General features: G+C 37.1%; 1 pseudogene; it reads right to left on the bottom strand.

Annotated features, from left to right (window-relative positions):
• Positions 1–5,551: 5,551 nt before the first annotated feature.
• On the bottom strand, positions 5,552–8,826 carry LOC125079795 (40S ribosomal protein SA-like; annotated as a pseudogene).
• Positions 8,827–9,495: the final 669 nt, after the last annotated feature.

Genomic DNA, 9,495 nt, shown 5'->3' with positions numbered 1-9,495 from the left:
GAAATTAAAAATACAGCTTCCCTATGACCCTGCAATTGCACTACTGGGTATTTACCCTAAAGATACTGATGTAGTGAAAAGAAGGGCCTTCTGTGCAACATTGTTCATAGCAGCAATGTCCACAGTAGCCAAACTGGAAAGAACCAAGATGCCCTTCAACAGACAAATGGATAAAGAAGATGTGGTCCATATACACAATGGAATATTACTCAGCCATCGGAAAGGATGAATACCCAACTTTTGTATCAACATGGACAGGACTGGAAGAGATTTTGCTGAGTGAAATAAGTCAAGCAGAGAGAGTCAAGTATCATATGGTTTCACTTACTGGTGGAGCATAACGAATAACATGGAGGACATTGGGAGATGGAATGGAAAAGTGAGTTGTGGGAAATTGGAAGGGGAGACAAACCATGAGACTGTGGACTCTGAGAAACAAACTGAGGGTTTTGGAGGAGAGGGGGAGGGGGGTTAGGTAAGCCTGGTAATGAGTATTATGGAGTGCATGTATTGCATGGAGCACTGGGTGTGTTGCATAAACCATGAATGCTGGAACACTGAAAAGAAATAAAATTGTTTAAAAATGGAAAAAAAAAGGAACAATGAATTTTGGAACACTGAAAAAATAAAATTTAATTTAATTAAAAAAAAACACTGGCAACGACAATAAAGGGAACTACAAAAGGAAATAAATTGATGACTGATGGAGAAAGTATTCCACAGTTTCTAAAAGATAGAATCAACTGTGTTCATACTCCTGGATAAATCCAGACTGAGTGATCTAGAGTTTAGGATACCCCAAAGTGTAGAAGGCAGAAGACACAGGGGCAATTTCGTCACAACTGGATAACAATGAGGTGGAAGATACAATATACAATAGTGATAAGCTGTTATAATCTATTTTACTGAAAATAATTTTAAGGCTGGAAAAATCTGCAGGATAAATGTAAATTCAAACAAGAAGAAAGCAGATACAAATATTAATGCCTGACAAAGTAGATTTCAAAATAAAAATAATTAAAAGAATTATGTAGGGACACCTGAGTGGCTCAGTGGGTTAAGCCTCTGCATTTCACCCAGGTCATGATCTCAAGGTCCTGAGATCGAGCCCCACACTGAGCTCTCTGCTCAGCAGGGAGCCTGCTTCCCCCTCTCTCTCTGTCTGCCTCTCTACCTACTTGTGATCTCTCTCTGCCAAATAAATAAAATCTTTTAAAAAAATAAAGGAATTGTGTGACCTTTATTGATTAAGCTATTTTGCCCTTACAGTATAAGCCCCATATCATTCCATAATAAATAAAAATCACTTTGCAGATGTGTATGTATGTATAAGATAGATTTTAAGTAGATATAGATAGATAAGGGAGGGATGGATAGATAGATAGATAGATAGATAGATAGATAGATAGATAATAGAAATAACTGAAAGGAGATAATAATGATTTTTCCCTTATGAATGTTTGCAACATACCTAATATGGATTTCTATAACCATTTATTTATCTATCTTGCTTGGGTTTTTAAAGTGTCCTCTAGAAGCTGTATTTATAAGAAAAATACAGAAAGAATCCATATTCCTCTCTGCATAGTTAAGGTATGGCATGAATGCAGTTGAAGTTATGCACAGCAGTGAGTTCCAGTGTAAATATAAGTCCACTTTAAACTCAAACTTTTCTTGCTTAGTAAGTGGCTCATTAATGGTAAGTGGCTCATTTAAAAAATTGTCCTGAAGAAAACCCCCAGAAAATCAGCTTCCATTTCATTAGAGCTGGGTGTTTCCTTTTGCCTATTTCCCTGAGCTGGCAGTGCCTGGCGTTAATCACTCTGTCAAGCTGAGATTGTACCTGCAATCCTAGATGGAAAGCCAGTCAAGTATTCACTCTTGTTCCACATCACCCCCTTGACAGTCTCACTCTCTCTTTGAAAGTTAATTAATTTGAGAACTGTTTCTGCTCTGAGTTTTTTCTTTCCCTTAGGATTAATCTAAACATAGACTTGTTTTCTTTTTATCTGCTCAGCCAAATCATGAACATTGGAGCATCTCTTGTTGGTGTGTTGTAAGACTTCTGATCCCCACATTTAAACACATTACTTATGGGTGGAAAACATGACATTTGGAAACTCAAAGACAAAATTAAATTTGCCTTTCCCCTATCTTTGTGTGTACAATCATTAAGTTTTTATATAAACTATATCTAGAAGTTAGAAGTAAGAACTATGAGGGGTTTTGTTTTTAAATACGTGTACAGAGGGACGCCTGGGTGGCTCAGTTGGTTGAGCAGCTGCCTTCGGCTCAGGTCATGATCCCAGCGTCCTGGGATCGAGTCCTACATCGGGCTCCTTGCTCATCGGGGAGCCTGCTTCTCCCTCTGCCTCTGCCTGCCATTCTGTCTTCTGCCTGTGCTTGCTCTCTCTCCCTCTCTCTCTCTGACAAATAAATAAATAAAATCTTTAAAAAAAATTAAATAAATACATGTACAGAGGGTAAAGAAATCTTCCAGGCCCCTTTACAATATGTGGCTCTCCATTTACACAGCAGCTCTCTGAGGCAGGTAGTAACATTCGGACTTTTCAGATGAAAAAATACAGAATCTATGATATGAAATAACTTGTACAAGTTCCCAAAACTAGTGATCAATGAACTTGAGTTTTAAACCCAGGCTTTCTGTCTTGGAAACCTATTTTTTTTTCTGATTGCACTCTATTTTTGTTTCATCTTAAATACACATTGCAACAAGAATGAAAAATTAAAGACCAGCTCCTCTTCCAAACTCGATTGTTCATGGCAGAGTGTGCTGAGAAAAGCTTTCATAAATACTAAGCCTGACAATCCAGAGAGGTGCATCTTACTTGCCAGGCAAATATAAGTGCTTTGAGTCACCTGTGGTGTTTTGTTTTGTTCTTTAATTTCATTATTATGGACTACAAAGCTTTGAATTTGGAACACTTACCCCCTAACCACCATGCTTCTATGGATTTGATGAAGTAATACTACTTGTTTCTCTCTCCATGCTGGAAGCAGTGACTTAACCCTGATTGGTGAATTTTCAAAACTAAAATCTTCCTCTTTCCCCTTCATCCTGCTGAGTTCTACCTGACTGTAGTTAAAATGCATTTTAGTTGGTTCTCTGCTTGTGTGTTAGAAGAGGTCGTCCCCAGCCTCTGGAGAACTAACTCAGCACTAAGGTGAGTTATCAAGCCCATTTTGCTACAAGGCTTACTCCACCAGTCTACCATTTACTAGTACAAAAGTTGATACATTTTTCCCCATCTGTATAACTCTTGTGTCTACTCTTTTTTTGCTTTTGTTTTTCCTAACTGGCTAGGGAAATTATTGATTGAATCCTTTAATGACCTGATCTATGCTACCTCCTAGACCTAACAATTAACCCATCTTGCCTCAGTTACTTATCCTGCTGTACCTGGTTCCTGGTGTTCTTAGAAGACAATCTCTTCTTCCTCAGAATTTTTTACTTGATATGCTCATTTCTCTTTCCTTTATATGGTTATCTAAATTCAGATCCCCCCTCAAATGCCACTGACAAATGAATACCGTGTCTGATTTTTTTTCTTTTTTTCTTTTTTTTTAATTTTATTTTTTATAAACATATAATATATTTTTATCCCCAGGGGTACAGGTCTGTGAATCGCCAGGTTTACACACTTCACAGCACTCACCATAGCACATACCCTCCCCAATGTCCATAACCCCACCCCCCAACCCCCCTCCCCCCATCAACCCTCAGTTTGTTTTGTGAGATTAAGAGTCACTTATGGTTTGTCTCCCTCCCAATCCCATCTTGTTTCATTTACTCTTCTCCTACCCCCTTAACCCCCCATGTTGCATCGTGTCTGATTTTTTAACGTAAAAATAGAAAAACAGCTATAATTACTATATTTCATTACCTTTCATGTTTGACAAAATTTATTTGTTTGCTTCTTTGTCTCTGCCACTAGTATATAAACTTAATGAGGGGAAAAACTTAAGAAAACTTAGGCTTTTTTTCTTTCTTGCTAGATCTCCCAATGCTTGTGTGTGTGTGTGTGTATACGTGTATATATATATGTGTGTTTGTATACCTGAAACATCTCTCTTCCTCTTGTTTCAGTCAATTCAAACCTAATTCATTCAATTTTGGCTATTCTCTTCCTATTTATTTTGCCAGTAATAGACTCTATTTTACATCCATTGGCAATGCATAAATTCCTGAGATAGAAGAGAATGCTAGGGCCCATATAAAACAGATACCCTGTTACTTTATATGACTATATCATGATTTACTTAACTATTTTTCAGTACCATGTGGGGGTATATAAGTATATGTGTATGTATTTTTCAGTTATAAATATCCTGCAATAAGTATTTGTATGAATTTATGTTTGCCCATATTTCTGACTGTTTGGAAGAATTGCTGTGAAAAAAAAAATCAACATCTGACAGTTCTTTGTCAACTTGATTTCTTTAGGATTATAACAGTTTGCATATCTACTGATAAGAATGTGCCTCTGGGGGCACCTGGGTGCAGTGGGTTAAAGCCTCTGCCTTCTGCTCAGGTCATGATCTCAGGGTCCTGGGATGGAGCCACATATCGGGCTCTCTGCTCAGTGGGGAACCTGCTTCCCCCTCTCTCTCTGCCTGCCTCTCTGCCTACTTGTGATCTCTGTCTGTACATAAATAAATAAAATATTTAACAACAACAACAAAAAGAATATGCCTCTGTGAGCACATCTTATAATTTTACCTTGCCATTCATTTAGTCTGTTAGCTCCATAGATGAAAAATGATATTTCAATATAATTTAATTACCGAAGAGGTGAAATATGTGTGTGTATGTGTGTGTGTATTCATTGGTCACTTCCATTTGTTCCCTGGAAAATTGCCTGTCCATGTCCATTTAAAAGCAATCAATATACCAGACAGGTAAATAACTAGGCATGTGTGTGTGAGATTGTGGATAAGAGCTCTTCCAGTTACTAAAATATTTACTTTGACTCTTGTGCCTCAGGCACTATGACTGCTTTTGAAAATAACTCTACATTTAGATTTTTATAAATATAGTTCAGACTCATGCCTCCATAGACAAAATTCTCCCTGCCAATCATTCTTATCCAGATATTTCATTTGTATTCTTTGGAATATGAGATAAAAGTCTACACATTTCTTTGTTCTGTTGCAACATACTCTTGACTGCATTTTCATAGTTTGTGGAAGTCCTTAGAGAATAATATGTCTTCCTTATAATCTCCCTATATGGAGATCATAAATTTATCTGCCTAAAAATAAAAACAAAACCAAAATAATTAAAAACATTACCAAACCTTATAAATGGTGAAGATTAGTTCTGTTCATTGACATTTATTCACTTATGAGAAAAATCTAAGGTGATTAAGGTGATATTCTTGGAAAATTTGGATTTCTTCCCAACATGTGATTTTATATTTTTGTTTTTGTTTTATTTTTACTCTCAACTCCTTTTTTTTTTTTAAGAAACTATTTTCCACCAACCTAATTTCCATTTTGTTTGCCTTTGTGGAAGAGCAGCTTAAGGCCACTAAGTGGTTGTTCCTACCCATTCAGTGGCCTGAGCAATGGGAGATACGGACCAGTGGGCTGGCTGAGCACTCCAGGCTTTAGTAGGGAACAGCTGACTAGGCACAGAGGGCCCCCTGCTCATCTTCAGACCAGTCTGTGACCTCAGGATGAGTAGCAGCAAACTCAGGAGCTGGAGTCATCGACTCACCCTGAAATTCCTTCTTGGTCACAGCCTTTTCATCAGTGGCCTGCTTTTCCTTTTCAGTCTTTTCAGGATCTCTGGAAAAGTAGAGATCAGGCATGACCTCCCATGAGTGTTCATGGGAAATGGTGCCAGGCAAGCTCAGAACTTCCTGGGCTGGCATCTACCACTTTAGACCCACTGAGCAAGCTCATTTGTTGTTGCAAGGGATGGCGTTGTCCACGTAGCACAGAGGAGAGTCTGTGTTACATAGAATAATAAGGTTAATATAAGACACCTCTCTGAGAGCCTTTGTGAGGGGATGAGAGCCGTGCAGAGGCTGGTGGTCAACCCTGGGATCAGCAACCACCAGAAGTCTTGGCTCGTGGAAGGCTGTCTAGATCTGATTAGTGAAAGTTGCAGGAGTCAAGCAGCCAGCAATAGGAGTGGTTCCAGTAGCATCAGCAAATATCAGCACAGCTTGCTGGCCAGTATTCCTGGAGGATGTGACATTGATATCATCAGAGTTTTATATGGCAGCAATAGCACAAGCTGCCAGAAGCTTCTCCCAGCTTTTCTTCTGACTTACCATGTAGATACCATCACTTTTCCTTTGGGACAGGATGTACAGTTCCATTGGGAAGTCAAGGTTGGGACCACCTGAATGGGTTCCTGCTGCAAGGAATTTGAAAACATCCTCCTCCTGATCATTTGTAGGCTGTCAAGGTCTTTGAACATTGTGAAAGTTTCCCTTTAAGTTTTGATGGGAACACAGAACAATGCTGTATGGATTTTCCCTGGGTTGTACAGAAAGGCTTTGCTCTTCTTACCTTTTTAAATCAGGCTGTGGCTACTGCAGTCTTGACCTTATCACCCCAGGTCTCAGACCTAGGTTCCCCTTTTTATCACTCTGTGTCAGGGATATATCTTATCAAACATTGTCTTGTACTTGATTTTCTAGAACTAGTAATATTTTCTAGTCCTGCCAGTGCCATGTCCCTGCTATTTTCCCCTGGGATATTTCTGTCCCTTATTTCCAGATCACTGCCTTCCTATGTACTGACTGCTGACAATTAATCTGTGATTCTACTCTTTGTTTTCCTCTTTTAGGATTAAGCTGGCTTGGGTTTGCCTGGGAGCTAGTCTTTTTCCAGCCATGCCATCAAGAGTTTCTTTCAATACTCCAGTTGGGTGTGTTCCTGCTAGGACCTGCTCCACTGTAGGGTGGGGTTCCAGTACAAATTATGGTCACTCAGCCCAGTTCTGCTGTAGTTATGCAACATTTTTAGAGGAGTAAAGAAGCATACTGAATCTGCCAGGGCTAAGTTAAGTTTTTATTAGAGATATACTTATTTCTCTTTTAAGTGACTATTGTTATAGGTGTTAATATATTTTAAGTCACCTCTCTCTTGACATTGACAAATCCAAGATTACCAAAAACTGTTCATCCTTTACTAATTGATAAATACATTTTGATCCCAGAATTGCATGGTCATTGAAATGAAATGCATGGCAGCCCTGCAGAGCCAACAGCCCACTAAATGGTGAAAATTATTTGTCCATAGGACTTAGATTAAACCAAAGTCATTTGGAATACCTATTCCTTCTCCTGTGTTTTTTGGTTTCTAAGATTTTCTTATAATATCAGTAATGAATAACCTAGAAACTCAGACACATTTAACTGCTGTTAATATAAGGAAATTATTCTTGATTTCGAAGGAAATTAATTATGCACGTGACTTGAAGGATCTCCTCTTGTTTTGTTAAGGCAAGGAATGCCATTTAATTATTATATCTATAGCAACCACATAAGTTTCCAGAAAATTATTAGGTAAAAGAGGACTTTTGAAACTGAATTTAATTTATGTCCTGAATAATATTATATATTTCTTGTACTTATTAGATTGTTTTAAAACTTCATAGAACAAATACAAATTCTGTGTCTAACTCTTAAGAGTTCTGTTGCACAGAAATTATGACTGAGTTTGATGTGAATCAAGGAGAATTTTAAGTGGCTTATGGCATTTCAATTTGTGGTCTAACATGCATCAATAATATCAGAGATCTGTTGAAATGTGAGGACTGAGATTGGGGGAGATGGAAACGAAGGTTAATGAAAAGGGTCAGAACTCCTCCTTGTGGAGCAAATTTTGAAGTTATTTCTTTCTCATGAATAATGGAGTGAGGCTTCAAAATATATTTGAATATATATATATATATGTATATATATATACATATATATATATATGTATCTCCACCATGCTCAAAAATTGAAGTGTTTCTTTTCAAGTAAATTAATTTTGGTTTAGTTTTATGTCTTTTAAATATTTTTTTCCTCTGTGAGTCAAAGAAATTACATAGTCATTTTTCATAGGCTCCCTAGAAGTCTCTTTAATCAGATGAATTATAAATTTATTTCCATTACTCTAAAAATGTAACAATTTTATAGATGAATACTTATAAATATTTGACAGCATCTGTGAATAAAAGGGTTGGTACCTTGCTCTATTGATTAAAAATTTAATTTCATTTTATGTTAAGTTTAGCAGCACCCATTTCTTTCTGTAGGTTTTTCTGAATAATTGCAAAGAATTATACATTCATCCTCTTTTATTTGCAGAGAGTTAGTTAATAGCATAGCTGCTAAAGGAAATTTTAGAAGTTTTTTTAGAAAGTGAATAAAACAGATGAAAAGGAATGGAGAAAAAAGAAAAGAAAAGTATATAGAATAAGGTAAAAAATACATGCTGACTATATTTATAATGTCTTGTGTGGTTGAAAGTAGAAATAGAATTAAAATACATGATAATTAACTTGAAAGCAGCATGATAATTTGTTGTGGGCCAGTCCATTCACTGAGAATAACTAACCAAGCTAGGAAAAATAAAAAGACAAAAATTAAATTTGAGAGCATATCGCAATAAATACTTATTAAGTTATAATTTTGAGAGAGAAGGGAAGCTAAGCAAAGTGAGCCAGACATTTGGAAACACTTTTCCTATTGAAGTTAATTTCTAGTTTGATATGGGGGTTGGTGGAGGGTTGGTTATTGAGCTGAGAACCTAAGCAGAAATCTGAGGCTGAACATCTGAGTGTCCAAACTGTACCTGCATTATATCAGGCGACTGGTAGAATAAAAACTAGAGTTGAGTTCCTGTCATAACATACAGTCTCTATAAACATCCAGGATTTTCTACTAGAATCCAAAAGAGTAAAACTGATCCAAGGAGTAAAACTAGACTGGAGATAAACCAGTTATCACGGAAAATAAATTTGAAGCACCTAATTTCTGAGAAGATTAAGGTAATCTACTCCAAACTAAGCTGCCTGACAGAATAAACTTAAACCCTATCTAGAAGGTATATATACAGATATGAATGAGCTATATAGTTTTTACCTACAAATCAATCAAACAACTCCACAGCAACATTTCCAGGTAAGGTGCAGCAATTTGCAACAGACTAATGCTCCTGTTACACTCAATAAAGCCAAATAAATTACAAAATCATATTTTTAAAGGCATCAGAGGACTTGGGGGCAACAAGGCCTGAATGAGCTAAAATTCACAGCAAAAAAGTGTGTTGTGATGATTTAAGGATGACCAGCTGTTTTTGCTTTCCTTATAACATTGACTGGTTTCTGCATGTGGGCTGATGGTCAGGCTTATCACAGACAAGATAGGCTCCACAGGTAGAAAGATACTCCAGTAGTATATTTTGCAGAAACTTGGGGCTAGAGTGGCATATGAACCTTTCAGTGGTCTCAAATTTGAAGCTAGTTCT

This window comes from Lutra lutra, chromosome 10, assembly GCF_902655055.1.
Source record: "Lutra lutra chromosome 10, mLutLut1.2, whole genome shotgun sequence".
Lineage (NCBI taxonomy): Eukaryota > Metazoa > Chordata > Mammalia > Carnivora > Mustelidae > Lutra > Lutra lutra.
Note: the sequence above shows the minus strand (reverse complement) of the source record. Positions and strands in the feature narration are given on the sequence as shown.